Here is a 17,831-nt window from a genome sequence, read left to right on the forward strand (position 1 = left end):
GGCTCACAAATTGCTATTACACCAGATGCAAGGTCTGATGATTCCGCTCCAGGAGACGCATTTGAGCTCAAGTGGGAGTTTGACGAAGACTCTCAACATTACTATATTTCCTTTCCTGATGATTAGTAGTGGTGCCCAGTTAGGGGTGATCCGGACCGTGTCGCATGTTGGGTTATCTTTTATTTTGGCGCCGTAGTCGGGACATGAGTATTTGGTTGATGTAATGTTATTTATGTACTTGATTGACGTGACGAATATAAGCCAACTATGTTATCTCCCCTTTATGATTTATATTACATGGGATGTTGTGAAGATTTCCTAACTTGCGACATATGCCTTTAATGCGATTATACCTCTAAGGCGTGCCTTGACACGTGAGAGATATAGTCGCATCGAGGGTGTTACACATGGGTACAAAAATACTTCCAGCACACTTGGTCCTGCTCCTTGTCTTCAGTATCAGTTCAACAGGTAGCGCGTTTTAGTGCTTCCACAGGAGTATTGCATTAAACCAGAAAAAAAAACATTATTTGCCACGGATACAGAGAACAATTCTGAACAAATGCAAAATGAATTTTTTTGAGTAATAATGATGTAGTCTCATTCAACATTCTGGTGAGCAAACTGCAAACACTTGTTTTCTGTAGCGCAGGTGGCTGCTGGCACCGCGGCTTCATTCACCTAACATAGAATAACACATCCAGTTCAAGATTAACTATCGATGCAGGCTTTAATAAGCAAGAGCAACAGTACACACATGTATTGTTTGCATGTCTAACCACAAACCAAGACTAACATGTACTGTTTGCTTAGTCTGGGATGGACTGTCAAAATTTTACAAAGGCGCTTAACTACTTTGAGTGCACACATGATTTTTGGGGATTTCCTCAAGATTGTGCACAATAAAGCATAGGATTGAAAAGAACAGAAAAGTTGAACTGAAAACCAAAATAAATGGCCCCCAGGTTCCCCATATAGCAACTAAAACTTCAGTACAACTACACCATTTTTTGCTGCACTACTACTTAAACAAGGTAAATCAATAGTAACAAACTTAACTAACATACTTGTACTTAATATCTTTGTGCATGTCCATGGCGGCAGTGCGCAACCGTCGAGCATGTAGCTCCTGTGCTGGAAGCAAATGCCCTTAGTTGTGGCCGCTATTGCAGTTTGCGAGTGAACTAACAGTGGGTTGCGAGTGAACAAGGAACAAAATAAAATAGCTATAAAAATGGAAGAATGGAGTACGTTTGAGGTGGAGAACATTTCTAGTTTGCAACCATTGTAGAGCCAAAATAAAGATGATATATTAGTAGACTTGCACTAGAACACGTTGCCATCATAGAGTGCAAACAGAACTAGAAGTTAAGGCCAGCTCAAGCAAAAACATGTGACATGCATTTGAGGAGCTCTTTCTCAGAACCAAAGTAGGTCACAACTGATAAGTCCAACACTTTTGTAACTTGTAATACAAAAAAGCATAAACATTGTCGCCCAAAAACATTATTTGAAGTGCTATAGTAGTGTTAAAAAGAATCTTTGAACTGCTGTAATTAGCACCATTTTATCCATCACCTATCCACAACATGAACTTATATCATCTAGTTGCCCAAACCGGGCACTTGAGTCGAGCAAAAATACCAAAGCATTATAGAAAATCTGCCAAGAACAAGACCAAAGGCATTAAATGTAAAATGACTTGGTTCAACATGTCAGCACATACATGTACTTATGTATCTTTTATTGTTGAACGTCCGGATGTCTTTACAAGAATTCCATGGAATTAGTTCAACTGCCATGACCATTTTACATGGCCTCAGCTCTGAGGGTCTGGTTTCAGCTCAACTCTGACCAGCCCTCAACTTTTTGCGAAACCAAAAAATGAACGAGACACAAACTTATGTTATAATAAACTTCTTGTTTACCGTTAGTTTGTTTCAGTTTTCAGTGTAACTTCTGTAGTTCTAGATGTAGTTTCGGTTGTATGTCTGTAGTGGTTAAATGTACCTTGCTCAGTTTTGGCGAGTGTTATGGACAGAGTAGGTGGAGAAGGATCTCTCACTCGATCTAGTCTTTTGCCAAAAATATTGAAAATACCTGCAGAAAATAAGGTGGAAATATTGTGTTTTTAGTTTTCTTTCAAACATGAAATGTTTAAATACACAAAGGTATTTTCAAAACCTCATGGGGCAGAAGGAGCACCACAACACACAATGACGTCTTAACAAGAATGTGAATCATAAGTGTTATTTTTTCCACGCAAAAATAACAAGCACAGATGAACTTGAAGGCCATTTGACAGTATTTACTACTATTGGTTAATCCATAAGGGAAAAGGGTAAATAAATTTACCTTGGATCTTGATAGAAGTAAGACCGGTATCTTAAATCAATTCTTCTCGGGAGTAATAAAGAGGCATCTATCTTCCTTTCTTCTTTAAAAACTGCGGCAGGTAAGTAGTAAATCAGACTTTAAAACTTCAGTCCAATCTACAAACTTCAATCAGTAGTTGAATTAATACTCACAAAAGGCTGAAGAGTAATTGTTGAAGATGAGGGGATGACCTGCGGATCCCATCGGTGAACTGACAAACTCAAAAACTGAAAGACTGGTATGCTTCAAACGAACTGACATGCACTATGTTGTTTTTTTGTCAAACTTACTAGCTCTCAGAGTCGAATTGTTGCAACATTCCTATGCATCACTTATCATATAATATAAAACCGATAGATTGAGTTGTTTCAATAACACAAATTGAACTTTTTATATGATTATTTTTTAACAACAGTATATCATATGAACTTTTGGGAGCACAATTTATTTTTTCACTAATTTTCCCCACAATTTGTTGCAACAAAGCACCATATTTTTGGGAGCAAAAAATGGTTTGCAAAATCATGGCAGCTGGGACTAAATTGTACTGTTGTGGATCTAAACTTCAGAGACAACTAAACTATACTGCTATGCAATCAAAATTACAGCTGCAAGAAGGATACGTGATTCCATAAATGCCCCCCAACATGTATTGGGCAACTTCAGAGTCTGTACTGAGAATGAACTATGGATCGATGGCTAAAGGCGAAGGAGCTCCACCCCGGCGAGTCGAGAGTAAATCCACACATGGCAGCACATTCAGTTGAAAATAGAAGAGAGCAGCACACAGCGGTAGAAGATGCTCGGAACTCCACACACAAGCGAGACCGGGGTGCTCTTTGTCGAGCTCCACTGGCCGAGCGGCCGGAAGACGCAAAGTTGAACGGCCAGAGTAGATCAGCCAGGACGGACTCCATAGCTGCACAGGGAGCCGGGTGGAGGGAGGCGCGCGGCGGCCAGGGGTCGGAGGCGAGCGACGGGTGGGGTCGGAGGCGCGATGGCCGGGGTAAGAGGCGCGCGACGACCGGGGTTGGGAGGCGCACGACGGCCGGAGGAGAGAGGCGCATGGCGGCCGGTGGTTGGGACGGCGGGCACGGAGGGCGGCAGCGCTTGGTTGGGGCCGGCCGTGGGCGCCGGCGACCGGGCAGGGGAGGAAGGAGGTGGCGCGCCGGCGGGGGAGGGAGGAGGCGGCGAGCCGGCGGGAAGGGAGGAGGCGGTGCTGGAGGAGCTGGGATCGGGAGGGGGTGGGTTTTGGGTCGATGGGTTGTGCGCAGCGAGTTCCACTTTTTTCTTTTTGTTTGTTACCGATTCGGGCTGGTGGTCTGGTTCGGGAGATTGTGTCGCGTCGCTCCTATATAGGCCAGATAGTAACATAATAGTATGTTACTAGTAATAGAATAGTTCAGCTCTATATTCGCGCTATTCGTTACCCTGGGTAAGGAATAGTTATTTTTCACCCCCTTCTTTTTTACCATCAATGCACCCTAATTTTACGTTCCGTAAGAAAATATATAATCGCCGTAAAAAATATTTTATGTTATGTAAAATTACAAACGTAAAAATATAGTCTAAAATACACATAAGCTGTAAATTTTCTTGTCTTATGACCTATATTTTTATTTTTCTTATGTCAAATTTTACGTTGTGAATCAATAGAAATGTAACTATTTAAATTCAAAACATAATTAATTATGAAATGATCGTAAAATTACCTCGGGTGAAGAATAACTTATTATGCACCCTGGGTGATGAATAGTAACACTATATATATTATTTTGCTAACACTTCCGAACTGCACATTCAACGCAAGGGCACGTCATTTGTTTGAACCAAGTGTGTTGCACTACTCACACGAGTGAACTTCCCGTCGTAAAAAACTGCACGTTGTGTTTTTTGATACTCTTTTTGCTCTAATTTTTTAACCATTAGTCGGAACGAGGCATGTAATATAACGTTGAAAAGCTATGGATTAGGCTCTACTTCGACATGTTGAACACTTTTCGAGATTCCACATGGTTTAAATGCAGTTTTGAAAATGGTGCGGCCCATGACGAGTGGCAGCGAGCGTTTTTTCGCGATTTCTTCTAAACCGCTTGTTGGAATGAAGCAAATGATACACCATTGGGAAGATATTGTCAAGGCGCATCTTTTATATATATATATATATATATATATTATTTTCTCTAATTCGTTTATGTTTAAGAGCAGTTTCAAATTACTAAATCATGGAATTCTGTTTTTGAATTTTTTTTTTGAAATTTTTTGTATTGTTTTTGCTCCAGTTTTCTAACCGTTTATCGAAATGAGGCGTATGATATGCCATTGGAAAGCTGTGGACGAGGCGCAACTTCCATATGTTGAAATATTTTTGAGATTCCTTACGATTTTTAGTTAATTTTGAAAATCGTGCGGCTGATGACGAGAGGCAGCGGTCGTTTTTCGCGAAATTTTTATAAACCGCTGGTCGAAATGATTCAAATTATACGCCGTTGGAAAGATATCAATGAGGCGCAACTTTTTCATATAGAACACTCTCTCCGATTCTTTATGGTTTAGGAGCAATTTTGATTCTAACGAAATGCGGACACTGTTTTTTCGCGGCACCAAAATTGTCGTATGTACTACACCAGACAGAAAACCGTACTTTTTTAGACTAAATACTGCACTTCGTCGGACAAACAAGTGCACTGCATGAGTTCTTTTTTATGGGACGTAAATTTTCCTAAATGAGGTGGAGTGCACTTCGTGTCGAATGTTGGTGAACCGTAATACTATGAAAAGTGAACCTCGAGACTACCGTAAACAGGCCGTACTACATCAGACAGAAAACCGCATTTATTTATACTAAAAACCACACTTCATTGGATAGACAAGTGCACTGCATGATTTCTTTTTTATGGGACATAAATTTTCCCAAACGAGGTGGAGTGCATTGCTTCAGACTAAAAACCGCACTTCATCGGACAGACAAGTTCACTGCATGATTTCTTTTTTGTGGGACGTAATTTTTTTCAAACGAGGTGGAGTGCACTTCATGTCGAGTGTTGGTGAACCGCAATACTATGAAAAGTGAACCGCTTGAGCTTTTTCCAAACTCAATATTTTTATGTGCGTAGACCGGGCGAGTGGACCGCAGGGACTGAGGAAGTGAACCACATGTAATGAGAAGTGAGCTGCTTTTCGAGGTGTTTTTGTTTCGGATCACCAAGTGAACCACGGAGGAGTTTTATGGCGAACTTCGTGAGAGAACAAAGTAAGCTTCTTTGAGATGTTAACTGCACTGCATAATGCACTCATCAACTAGACAAATGACACTTGAGTACCCCACTAGTTAACTGCACCGCATAATGCATAACCATTTTTCCAAAGTGTAAATCAAAATGAACTGCACCAAAAACAATACACCCATTTTTATAGTGTAAAATACACACTTCACTGCAAAAATGAAGATTCTATGGTTGCTAATGGTTCTAAACTTCTCATTTTTTGCAGTTGTTTGACTGTGGAGGGTAAACCGGTCGCCCTTTCATGTGCATCAATACTTCATCGATGACCCAACTAAGCTGCAACCGAGAGAACCTGCACTTGTGGCCATCATGTGGAAACAAAACTCAACAAACACTAGGTGGAGGCGCAAGTTGAGGCATATCGAAACCAAGGTAGATGTAGCCAGGAGGAGAGGTGTTCTGTACTGCATGCAAGCCGTACTGCCCTGCAAACTCGAGGACCAACAGCACATAAAAATAACTGAAAAATAACATGCATCAGGGGGGATGACGAACTACACATGCGCCACTGATGAGCTGCATCGGGCGCTGAGGTCAACTACACAGCCGCAGTTTTGTGGACTGTATAGCTGTGGTCGCTGGGGACGGACCAGAAGGATGAGGTCGACCTTGAACCGCTGGATGCCGCCGTCGGCGCACGAGCTGGGGAGGAGAGGGCCATGGCGGGCTCACCGGATCTGGGGAGGGAGAGGGCCACGGTGACCTCGGCGCGGGGAAGGGGTGGTGCGGTCCCCAATGGCAGCATGTGGTCGGCCGGCAGAGAGACGTGGGGTGGCCAACGGAGAAAGGTGGGGCGGCCGACGCGGTGGAGCACACAGGGGTCAGCAGCGTCCGCACCTAAATCCCATCTCCTACAAGCGCGAGAGGGACAGCTCTGCCCGGATCCATCGACGGGGAGATGTGCATCGGGACGAGGGGTGGGGGAAGGGAAGCGGAGTTGGGCACCACGGCGGCGCTGGTTGAGGCCCAGCCTGGGAGCGAGAGGAAGGTGGCTAGGGCGGCGGGGATGGATCCGTCGTAGGGGAGGCGCCGGGGTGCTTTGGCGAGAGACAGGGGAAGACGGCGGGGCTGCGTCCCGGATTTGGAGGTGGTGGTGGAGACCATGGTGGCCGGCTCGTGGGGGTGGGGGATCCCAGCGGGGAAGAAGGTGGGGGTACGGGGGGCCGTGCAAGGAAGAAGGTGAGTTGTGGGCGGGCGACGAGGAAGAAGGTGGGGGATCGGGGGGTTGGGTGTAGGTGTTTCAGGAAGGAAGAAGGTGGGGATGGGCATGGGTGGGTGGGTGTTAGCAGAATAAGGCCGGTGTTGTTAGAATAAGGTCTTAAGATGTGTTGTTAGAATAGACCCACCCTATATATATGAGTTTAAGTTCTCTACAACATTCACTTATTGCTAAATCTTCAAGTTGCCTTTTCTGCTAAGTGAATGTGATCAGACCCTTCCCCCTATATGCTAAATTCAACCCAGTCTGTTCATAAATTCTTCATGTGCGTTCTATTTGAAACCCGTTCAAAGTCTTCACTGTGTCCTTGTCAACTGAAGAATTTGTGAATGAAACATTAAAATTTTCTTATCTAATTTTCGGCCTTTGCCTCCTAAACCATTCCACATCCCACGATAGGATTTATGTATTCACCCACGATCCCACCGCTCTGTACGTGGGTGACACATGTCGCTAGGATGAGAAGAGTCAGGGGCACATTCGTCAATTTTCCTCGGACGAGCGGTTTTTCACCTCGTTTATATATACCCCTCACCTCCTCAGACTGCATTTACCCTACTCGACCTCACTTTCCCTCGCTCGAGCTTCCTGAACTAGCGCCGCCGCTACTTCCATCGTCGCCGGTGAGGAAGAGCTTCACTGCCTCGACCTCGTCACCGTCGTACTCGCGCCGGCTGTGGATTTCTTCACTCCGCCGCCACCGTAGCTGTCTTCCTCTGCCAAGTTAGGGCGTGGAAGATCTGGACTGACGAACTTACAATCTACTACTCCCAATTCGTAGTGTTCTTCGTCAAGGGTAATTAAAGTTACTTTTACTTCTCTTGTTGATTCTGATATTTTCTACAAAATCTTCAAAAGGTGTTTATTCTTCAACTTCCACACTTTAAACAGCTCACTTAAGCATATGTTCTTGATCCATTTCTCTTATGCAACATTTTTCTTCAAGATTCCTCAATTGTGTGGATTTTCAATCTATACAACTCTGGAACCTAAGTCAAAAAGCGCTTAGTGAAATTCCTCAAGACGCCACTGGTCAAATTCCTCAAACTTGTTCTTTTTGCAAAAACTTCTGAGAACGCTTATGACCTCTCCAAATTCTTTGCACCTATACTCTGTTCACAGATACTCATGTCGGCTGCTGAATCACTAGGTTCTCATCAACTTAACTCATTTGCAGCGTTCCTCGAAGAAAAATTGCATACTTCTTCAAATAATTCAATCGTTCAAAATCCCCAACTGAAGAATATGGCAGATGGCAAGAAACCACAGAAGGGAGGGAAGAAATTGGAAGTCAACACTGCCTTTGAAATCCCTGAAGACATCTATGCAGGGTACTGCACACCCCCTGGGGAAGAAAAGAATGAGTGCAAAGTGCGCATTCAGAAGATTGAGAGGATATGGGCCAGAGAATGGAAGGAATATCGCTATGTCACACCCAAGTACATGAAGAAATTCGATGTACACCCTCCATGCCCAAGACCTCCACTGGCACCTGGCCAAGAAGTTGATCCCTTTAGCATCAGAAGAGGTGAGGAATTTCCCACTGAATGGGCCATGCGACAAGCTAAACTGGCCAAAGAGGCAGTGAGGAAATTCAACGAAGACACTGTTGTTGCTGCTGTTGCTGTTGAGGCCTATGCTAGCAAGCCCAAGAAGGCTATGCCCAAGAAGCCTTCTCACAAGCCAAGTGCTTCTGCTTCATTGCCCTCATGGACAAGCTCCTCAGCAATGCCCTCATGGCCTAGCTCTTCAAAGTCCTCACGACAAATTCCTCGAGCAGCTCCAGTTCCTCGAGCTGCAAAATCTTTAGCTGCTCCTCCAAAGTCCTCAGCACCTGTGCACCTCGCCTCATGCCAAAGGACCACTGGCATGTCAATTGCCTCAGGAGCCTCGGCAAGTTCCTCAGCTCCCCTTCAATCCTCAACAGGCCCAACCTTGTTGAAGACCAAGGCTACTGCTGGACGAGGCTCAAGACCAAGTCCTCATAAAAAGCAGCTTCCCTTTCATGTATCGTCCGGTGATGACGAAGCTGATGATGAAGAACTCGCTGAAATCATCACAGATAGACAACAACAGGCCGCTAGAGCCAAAGGCACCAATGTGCCTCTTCTATTGGATCCAAAGCTGATCCTGGAGTACACTGATCTCTGGCACAAGGACCCCAACACACCTATGCCTGACTTCAAGCTCACTCCTGGCCAAAGTCACATGTTGACCGCCTTCATCAGCGAAGAAAAATGGAAATTTGAGAAGACCAGGCAGCTGAAGAAAGCTTAGTACAAGAAGGAGCGTTTTTTAAAGAAGAATGTTGTCAAGATGAGAACTGATGAACTTGTTGCTATACAGTCTGAGATCAGACGACTCAGTGATGAATTCATCACCTACCATGCAGATTGGCTTGGAGCCAAAGTCAGATTTGTGAGACTGGCTGAAGGATTCACCTCAAAAGTCGTTGCCCCAACGCAACATGAATCTCCTCAGGCTGAAGCATCTGCTCAGCCCACTAAAGAACATGCCAGCACCGCTGATGAAAATCAGGCTACTGATGAAACTGCAAGTACCAGGGCTGATGAAGATATTCCAGCTGCTGATGATATTGCCAGGGTAACCACTAGTGTTGCACCTGAAGAACAAGCCAGGCCAGCTGAATCATCTGTCGCTATGCCTGAAGAAACTGAGCAAGTCAGGGCAACTACATCAGTTGCGCTTGAGGAAAATGAACCAATTTCCTCTGCTCCTCCTGCACAAACGTCAAGCCATGTTCTTCCTTCTGCAACAGAAGCAAAGAAAACTTAAGCTACGGAGCGAGCAGCGGTGAAGAAAAGGAAAGCATCTGCTACCTCAGAGTCTTCATCTCCAAAGAAGATGAATACATTGACAAGCTCTTTTGAGAATCCCATTGATGCTATTCCTGTCTCAAGCATGCCATCAAAGGATATTGTTCCCTTTGATGAGGATTATGAGATCCCAAGTGGATTAGATGCAGAAGATCCTTCTGTTACTTCGTCAGAGTAGTTAGACGAAGAAATTAAGGTGGACAACATCACGTCTACTCCTCTTGTATCATTGCCTATGCCTCAATTCATAGCTGAAGAGGCAAGCGTTGAGGAAATTGATGTTGAAGAAGATGTGGACATTGGGTGCACTACTCCAGTGCTGAATGATGACTATTAGGAAAGTCATCACCCCAATTCACCCATGTTCACCCCACTGCAACAGATTCCTCAGTCCCCAGTTCAGACTGAAGAAGTTCAAATGGGCTCTGATGAACATCAAGCTTCATTGCTCACCATTCCTGAAGAAATTCTAGCCACTAGTGCTGATGCTCATGCTGCTGAAGAAGTGGAGACCCGGGCTGCCACTGAAAATGTTGATTCTGAAATTCCTCAGCCTGTGGCTCCTGAGACTGTGATTCCTGAGGCTGTGAAGACATTGACTGATACTCCTCAGCCCAAGCTGAAGAATCCCTTCTCAAAGAAGCAGAAGTTCAATGCTGATGACTTCTTTCATGAGCATGTATTCTTCACCGACTACACCCCATATGACTCTACTCATCTTTGAAGGAAGCGTTTCTGGACAGCAAGTCAGATGAACTTCTATTCTTCTCTGCTCTTTGACAAAGACAAGATCTTCGACCATGAGCATATTCCTCGTGTTAACATGGAGTCACTGTCTTGCTTCACCCCCGTCCTCAATGTTCTTTATGACGCTGGGCTGCTCAATTTCTGCACTGACATTGTTGACTGGAATGAAGAGCTAATTATTCAGTTCTATGCTACATTGCACATCACTGGCAACGCTGAAGATGTGAATTCATGGGTGCTGGACTGGATGACAGAGAACACGCACTATAAAGCACCGGCCTCTGAATTGCTTCATGCCCTACCTGTCAGTCCTCCCCTTGAAGGTGCGCAGTTCATCTACCATGAACATGAGCTATCTGATCATCATATGCAAGTGTTGATGAAGCTGTTGAAGCCTGGCCAAGCCCGCAGAACCAAATTCCTCATGAAGGAATTGCTCTATGTGCCAAGAACCATCTATAGGATTCTGACCAAGACCCTGAGTCCTATCAAAGGCCACGATTCTAATGAAGAAGAAGTCGTTGGCATCATGAAGAATTTGCTATTCAACATCATTCATGGAGTTCCTGTCAACTACCATGATTTCCTCATGAGGACTCTGGCAAATGTTGCACTATCTCCTTTTGAGTTGAAGCCTTATGCTCCTTGGATTATGAGATTCCTCGGATCAAGGTCTTCAATCAACTACAAGGCTGACTTTCAAAACCATCTCAGCTACTTGCCGCCCATTGAAGTCCTCAAACGACCTATTTCCTCATCTGATGAGAAGGGAAAGTCTGCGATTATTGATGAAGGTACTCGTCCATTGGATGGACAGTTTCGCAAAGCTGCATCCTACTCCGCCAATGATGATTCTGCCACTCATGACTCTGTCGCCAATGCTTCAAAGCAAAATCGTCAAGGCATAACTCCAGGGGTGAGGACTGATCGTGAGCTTCTCCTTAGTCTTCATCAGAAGGTGGATCGCAACCATAAATGGGTCAAGCGTCAGTTTGGTTCAATTCTTCAGAACATGACCATCACTCAGAATTCAATGTAGAAGAACCATTACTACCTCCATGAAGTTTTGATCGCACCTGGGCTGTTCTATCTCATCTCTACGGTGAAGATCTTAAACAGATGGGCTTCAAGCAAGACTTTGACTGGTCTCAGCCACCTTCGAAGAAATTCAAGAAGGTCAAAGTTCCTCACTTGATGGCCATCTCTTATTCTTCATCGCACAAGACTGATGAAAATGAATACTTTAACGACACCGCGGTGGGCCATACTTCAACAACCGACCCCGACAACGCTGGCGCTCCTCCATCGACTTCATGATGATATTCTTCAGGGGCGTTAGTCCTCACTTTTCGTCCCTTTTGGTCATTCGATATTTAGGCGTTTTTTCTCTAAGTTATTTAGGCATTTTTTCTCTAAGTTACAACTCTCGTTCTTCTGAAAACTTTGTTGGATTGAGTTGTAATCTTAAACCCGATGGTGGTCTGATACTTATGATATGTTCTTTTGCATGCTATTTCCTCATATATGTTAATGCACGCATGTTGAATTACATTAGACACCATATTTCATCATGCATTTCAAATTCTTCATGTCATATGTTAAATGCGTGTATGAATTACAAGATATAGGGGGAGATCTCCATGATTCTACTCTTCAATGTGTAATGCTTCAAAAGAAAATTCCTCACATATGCACATCTTCATGGGGATTTCTTATATATCTTGCAATCAAATTCCTCAATATCAGTATTTACACTTCATATGTTTATCCCCGTTGAAAACTTAACCTATATTGTCATCAATCACCAAAAAGGGGGAGATTGTAAGTGTATCTAGTGCCCCTTAGTGATTTTGGTGTATTGAAGACTTATAGGTTAAGGGACTAATGTGTTTGTGAGTGTACACGGGTCTATAAGTCTATGAGGAGTTTGATATTTACAGAGAAAGTCGACCCCTAAAATTGAATGTCTTCAACTGAAGACTTTGGCTTTCTGAAGAGTTTGAAAGTGAAGAAATTGGTGTGACCATGAAGACTTGATATTCATGTGAGGAACATGAAGCGTGAAGACTTTTGTTTTCGTAGTTTCATTTTCTCTTTCTTGAGTCATAGGAAACACAGTACTGTTAAAGCGGGTCGAGGTAAAACTAAGGAAAAGTTTCCAAGTGATGCTCATTGCAAAATCCTACACCTACCAATCCTTTGGAGTGAAGCCATTGGAAATCTCATACAATTCAGTCAATTTCTTCAGTGACAGAGACGAAGATCTTCTATTCTCTGAGGAAGTTGTTCTGACTGAGGAGTTAGGAATTCGCTAGTGCGGATTGCCTACAAGTGAGAAACATGATAGCCCTGAGGAATTTGATAGCCAAATTTCCGACAGTTGCTGTGCTACGTGCCAGCTGTACCAAAATATCCACCCACCTAATGGTCATATCATTGAAGGGCATTTATGTCTTATCATGCCGGGCTGCTCCCTAGGCTATAAATAGCCGGGCCCCTACAACCACTAACCAGTTGGCTGCTCTGCGAGAAACCGACACTTGTCATTGAGAGCATCCCATCCTTCGAGGATTTTGAGCGAAAATCATCAAGTGAGGAAAAACCCAAAACCCCAAACCAAACACCTACAAACCCAAAGTGATTGAGCATCACTGAAGAGATTGTTCCTGTGTGGAACCGACGCTTGTTACCTTTGAGGACTATGCATCCTCGAGACGGTTAGGAGTCATGATCTAGAGCATCCAAGAGGAAATTGTGGATCGCCAAGTGACCGAGTTTGTGAAGGTCTGGAAGTCACCTGAAGACTTACCACGAGTGATTGGGCGAGGTCTGTGTGACCTTAGCTCAAGGAGAATATGGTGAGGACTGTGTGTCCGGGACTATGTGTCCTCGGGTTTAAATACCTAGCCGCTCCAACCAGACGTACGACTGTCACAACAGTTGGAATTGGTCTACCAAATCATTGTCTTCATTGAGCTAACTGGTTCTATTTCTTCAACCCTTTCATTTCCTCATTACTGTGTTTTTGTTCTTGATTGTTACTGTTTGAAGACTTTGATTGAAGATTTTCTCAATTTCTTCAGTTCAATTTCTTTAGTCAGTTTGTCCTCAGCCTGCTTATCCTGTGTTTACACTTTCTGTACTATGTGCTTGTTTTCACTTCTTCATGATGACTGTGATACTTCTCTGTTACGCTTGCATCCGAGTACTTATTCCGCTGCTAAGTATTTCATTGCTTAGGAGTTTCCTCAGCCTGAAATTCCTCAGTGACAAATTTTTAAAAATCGCCTATTCACCCCCCCTCCAGTCGATATAACGCACTTTCAGAGAAATATGCTCTTACAGCATGGAAGCGTGCAATGTGTTTTTTCACCATGATGAGACCATAAAACACTTATTCTTTCAATGCAAATTGGCTCATTTTATATGGTCAGTCATCCAAGTAGCTTCCGGCTTGTATGCTCCATGTAGTGTTGCTAATATTTTTGTCAACTATTTACATCGGATCGATAACAAGTTTAGATTTCTTCTTAGGGTGGGAGCACTTGCTGTGATTTGGTTACTTTGGCTATGTAGAAATGATAAGGTTTTTAACGATAAAAGTTCTTCACTTCTGCAGGTTATCTACAGATGTACCAGTACGCTTCGTTTATGGTCATCTCTACAACACGTGGAGATCGAGATCTAGTTACGGAGGTATGCACACGCCTGGAGGCCACAACGAGGGATACTTTTACCCGACATGGATGGTAGCATGATCTTCGGATTGGTGATAACCCATAAGTATAGGAGATCGCAACCATTTTCGAGGGTAGAGTATTCAACCCAAATTTATTGATTCGACACAAGGGGAGCCAAAGAATATTCTCAACTATTAGCAGTCGAGTTGTCAATTCAACCACACCTGAAAGACTTAATATCTGCAGCAAAGTATTTAGTAGCAAGGTAATATGGAAGTAGCGGTAACGGTAAAGTAACTTAGGAAAGATCAATATGAAACGAACTCGTAGGCAATGGATCAACGATGGATAATTATGTCGGATGGCATTCATCATGCAATAGTTATAACCAAGGGTGACACAGAACTAGCTCCAATTCAGCAATATAATGTAGGCATGTATTCCGTGTAGGTTCATGCGTGCTTATGGAAAAGAACTTGCATGACCTCTTTTGTCCTACCCTCCCGTGGCAGCGGGGTCCTAATGGAAACTAAGGGATATTAAGGCCTCCTGTCGGTGTCAAAACCGGCGGATCTCGGGTAGGGGGTCCCGAACCGTGCGTCTAGGCGAATGGTAACAGGAGACAAGGGACACGATGTTTTTACCCAGGTTCGGGCCCTCTCGATGGAGGTAAAACCCTACTCCTGCTTGATTAATATTGATGATATGGGTAGTACAAGAGTATATCTACCACGAGATCAAGGAGGCTAAACCCTAGAAGCTAGCCTATGGTATGATTGTTGTATGATGGAGTTGTCCTACGGACTAGAACCCTCCGGTTTATATAGACACCGGATAGGGTTAGGGTTACACAGAGTCGGTTACAATGGTAGGAGATCTTGAATATCCACATCGCCAAGCTTGCCTTCCACGCCAAGGAAAGTCCCATCCGGACACGGGACGAAGTCTTCAATCTTGTATCTTCATAGTCCTGGAGTCCGGCTGAAGGTATAGTCCGGCTACCCGAACACCCCCTAATCCAGGACTCCCTCAGTAGCCCCTGAACCAGGCTTCAATGACGACGAGTCCAGCGCGCAGATTGTCTTCGGCATTGCAAGGCGGGTTCCTCCTCCAAGTCCTTCAAGAAGATTTTAAACAAGGATAGTGTCCGGCTCTGCAAAAATAAGTTTCCACATATTGCCATAGAGAGAATAATATTAACACAAATCTAATCTGCTGATGTATTCCGCAGCGTGACATCACACTACGGCCAAGTCCTTTACTTGAATCGTTTTTACTTTTCCACCTCAGCACGTTTTGCGAGGCGGTTTCCTTGGCACGTCTTGTCAAAGCAGAGATCGTGTCCCCCCTTTTACGGGATTCTCATCAATGCGGACGTGGGTAACCTAATCGTGCCCGTTAGCACGTTTCCTCGATTAAAGGCGAGTCCCAAACGGTTACGGGAGGGGCTCTTGGTATTCAACCTCTTATAAAGAGACCAAGGCCTTACTCCTTTTTCCAATCTCAAACGAGTTCGCCCGTCGCCTCGAGTTCCAACACCCTAGGCTCCAGATTCCAGGCGCTTCGGACCTTCGACAATGTCCGGCTCTGACCTTCAAGGCCGATGGACGCCCTCCTCCGTCACGAAGGAGGACGTGCTAAAGTTGAGAGAGGCTAAGTTCCTGACCGGTGAAATTTCGCATAGGTTGCCTGCTCAAGGGCAGGCCATTCCCAGTCCCCAGCCCGGTGAGAGCGTGGTGTTCATGTCTCACTTCCTTCGTGGGTTAGGCTTCCCAATGGATCCCTTCATGAGGGGGCTGCTGTTTTATTACGGGCTGGAATTCCATGACTTAGCTCCGGAGTCCATCCTCCATATTTCCTCATTCATCGTCGTGTGTGAGGCGTTCCTCCGTGTTACCCCTCACTCCGGATTATGGCTCAAGACTTTTAAAGTGGAGCCGAAGATGATCGAGGGACGGCACGCAGAGTGCGGAGGCGCTGTTATAAGCAAGAATGCTGATGCTCCATGGCCCGAGGGCTCTTTTCACGAGGAGATTGTCTTGTGGCAACGAGAGTGGTTCTATATCACCGCTCCGAGGGGCACCAAGTGGGTGGCGCTTCCTGCCTTTCGCTCGGGTCCCCCACCATGGCTAATGTCATGGGTCAGCAAAGGGTTAGATTGGGGGTTACCCAAAGACGTGCCCTTGTTGCAGGGCCGCATTAGGGATCTCTTAGAAGGAGACCTCAGCCTGGTCAAGGTGACGCAGGTCATGTTGATTCGCCGGATACTTCCCGGAAAACGTCGCTCCCTTCGCCTGTGGGAGTTTAATCCAGAGGGACCGCGCGCTCTCCAGAATTTCAAGGGGGCAACGCCCGTGGGGATGTATAAATTGTTCTTCGGATCACAAATGATGTGTCCGGATTTGACCGAGGACGCAGGCCTAAGCTGCAATCGCCCGGATACCCAAGTAAGTAACCTTGTGCCCGGACCTACTATCCATATAATCGTCATAAACTTGCCCCTAAAAGAGCTGTCCTTTTAAATAGGAGTGGATAGCGAAGGCAAAGCCGATCAGGTGTCCAGCTCCCCTTCCCGAAACCAGGCCGGATCCCGTGCTTGTCAGGATGTTGAAGATAATGCCTTTGGAGGGAAGTAAGTGGAAGGACAAGGGAACTATGGCCTCCTCGAAGGAGGCTGCTCCGAAGGGAGGAACCGACAATTCCTCTCCTAAGGGGAAGAAGAGGGCCGCCTCTGACGACCCGAAGACCATGGCCTCGAAGCGGGGGAGAAAATCCTCGTCAGAGGGTCTGACGACGGGGAGTTCCTCGGCCGAACTACGCCCTCAAAGGGATCAGCCCTCCAGCGAGCCGTAAGTAGAGAGAGGTTTTCCTTTTGAGGGATGAGAGAAATCCTTGATTTATATCTGAGAAGATTAACCGAAATTTTACCTTGTAGCTCGGATCTCAGCCCTTCTCAACAGAGCTCGTCTTCGGGGGATCTTCTTCCAGAGATGATGGAGAGCGGGACGCCTCCCCCTGCCGTACCGCCTAGCGAGGCGGGCGACCCTGAGGTGTCATCGCGGAGGGTTTCTCTGAATCCAGCAGGGGCGGAAGATAGCTATGTGCCCCCCCAAGGTTCTCCGCATCCGGCCTTCGAAAGAGGCCATAGGACAAGTCCGGCACCGTCTGGTGCTCGGCCGGAGGAGCTAAAGATTCTACTGGGGCGAGCTTCTATCTTAGAGGAGCACTGTGCATTGATGGGCACGGTGATTGAAAGGATTTCATCCGCAGAAAGCGGATTGCATGAGGCCGTCAAAAGTTTACTGACGGGTTTTGAGGTACGTTAGATAATGTACACTTTTGTCAGTTGCGCATAAGTAAGATGCGCCCTGTGTAGATAGTAGCCCCAGAGACTCTGCGCGTTGTCAAGAAATGACTGCACGCAGAGGATCATAATCCCAGGTCTAAGATGTCGCCTTTGAATGTAGGTGGCGAGGTGTCCGGAATCAAGCCGAACTGATGATTTGGCCGAACTAAAGCGGCAACTGGACGTGGCAGATGCCAACATCGCGCTTGTCAACAAGCGGCTTGATGAGGCTCAAGGTATGTAATTCCTTGGGCGGCATCAGGTAAGAGGAGCTTCATGCCAGTGTCTTACAATGTGTGTGCTTGACGCAGATGGTACGACCGCCGTGGAGGATCTTAG

At 45.3% G+C, this 17,831-nt stretch overlaps 1 long non-coding RNA gene across 1 annotated transcript; it reads right to left on the reverse strand.

The window, feature by feature from the left end:
• Positions 1-305: 305 nt before the first annotated feature.
• On the reverse strand, positions 306-3,684 carry LOC125536922 (uncharacterized). The gene is made up of 4 exons (XR_015616211.1): positions 2,529-3,684; positions 2,356-2,446; positions 2,011-2,100; positions 306-681 (listed from the first exon to the last, which is right to left on the reverse strand). It is a non-coding gene; the product is annotated as an uncharacterized LOC125536922 (long non-coding RNA).
• Between the last annotated feature and the right edge of the window lie 14,147 nt (positions 3,685-17,831).

The sequence above is a fragment of the Triticum urartu genome, chromosome 2A, assembly GCF_056163025.1.
Source record: "Triticum urartu cultivar PI428250 chromosome 2A, HENAU_Tu73, whole genome shotgun sequence".
Taxonomy (NCBI): domain Eukaryota; kingdom Viridiplantae; phylum Streptophyta; class Magnoliopsida; order Poales; family Poaceae; genus Triticum; species Triticum urartu.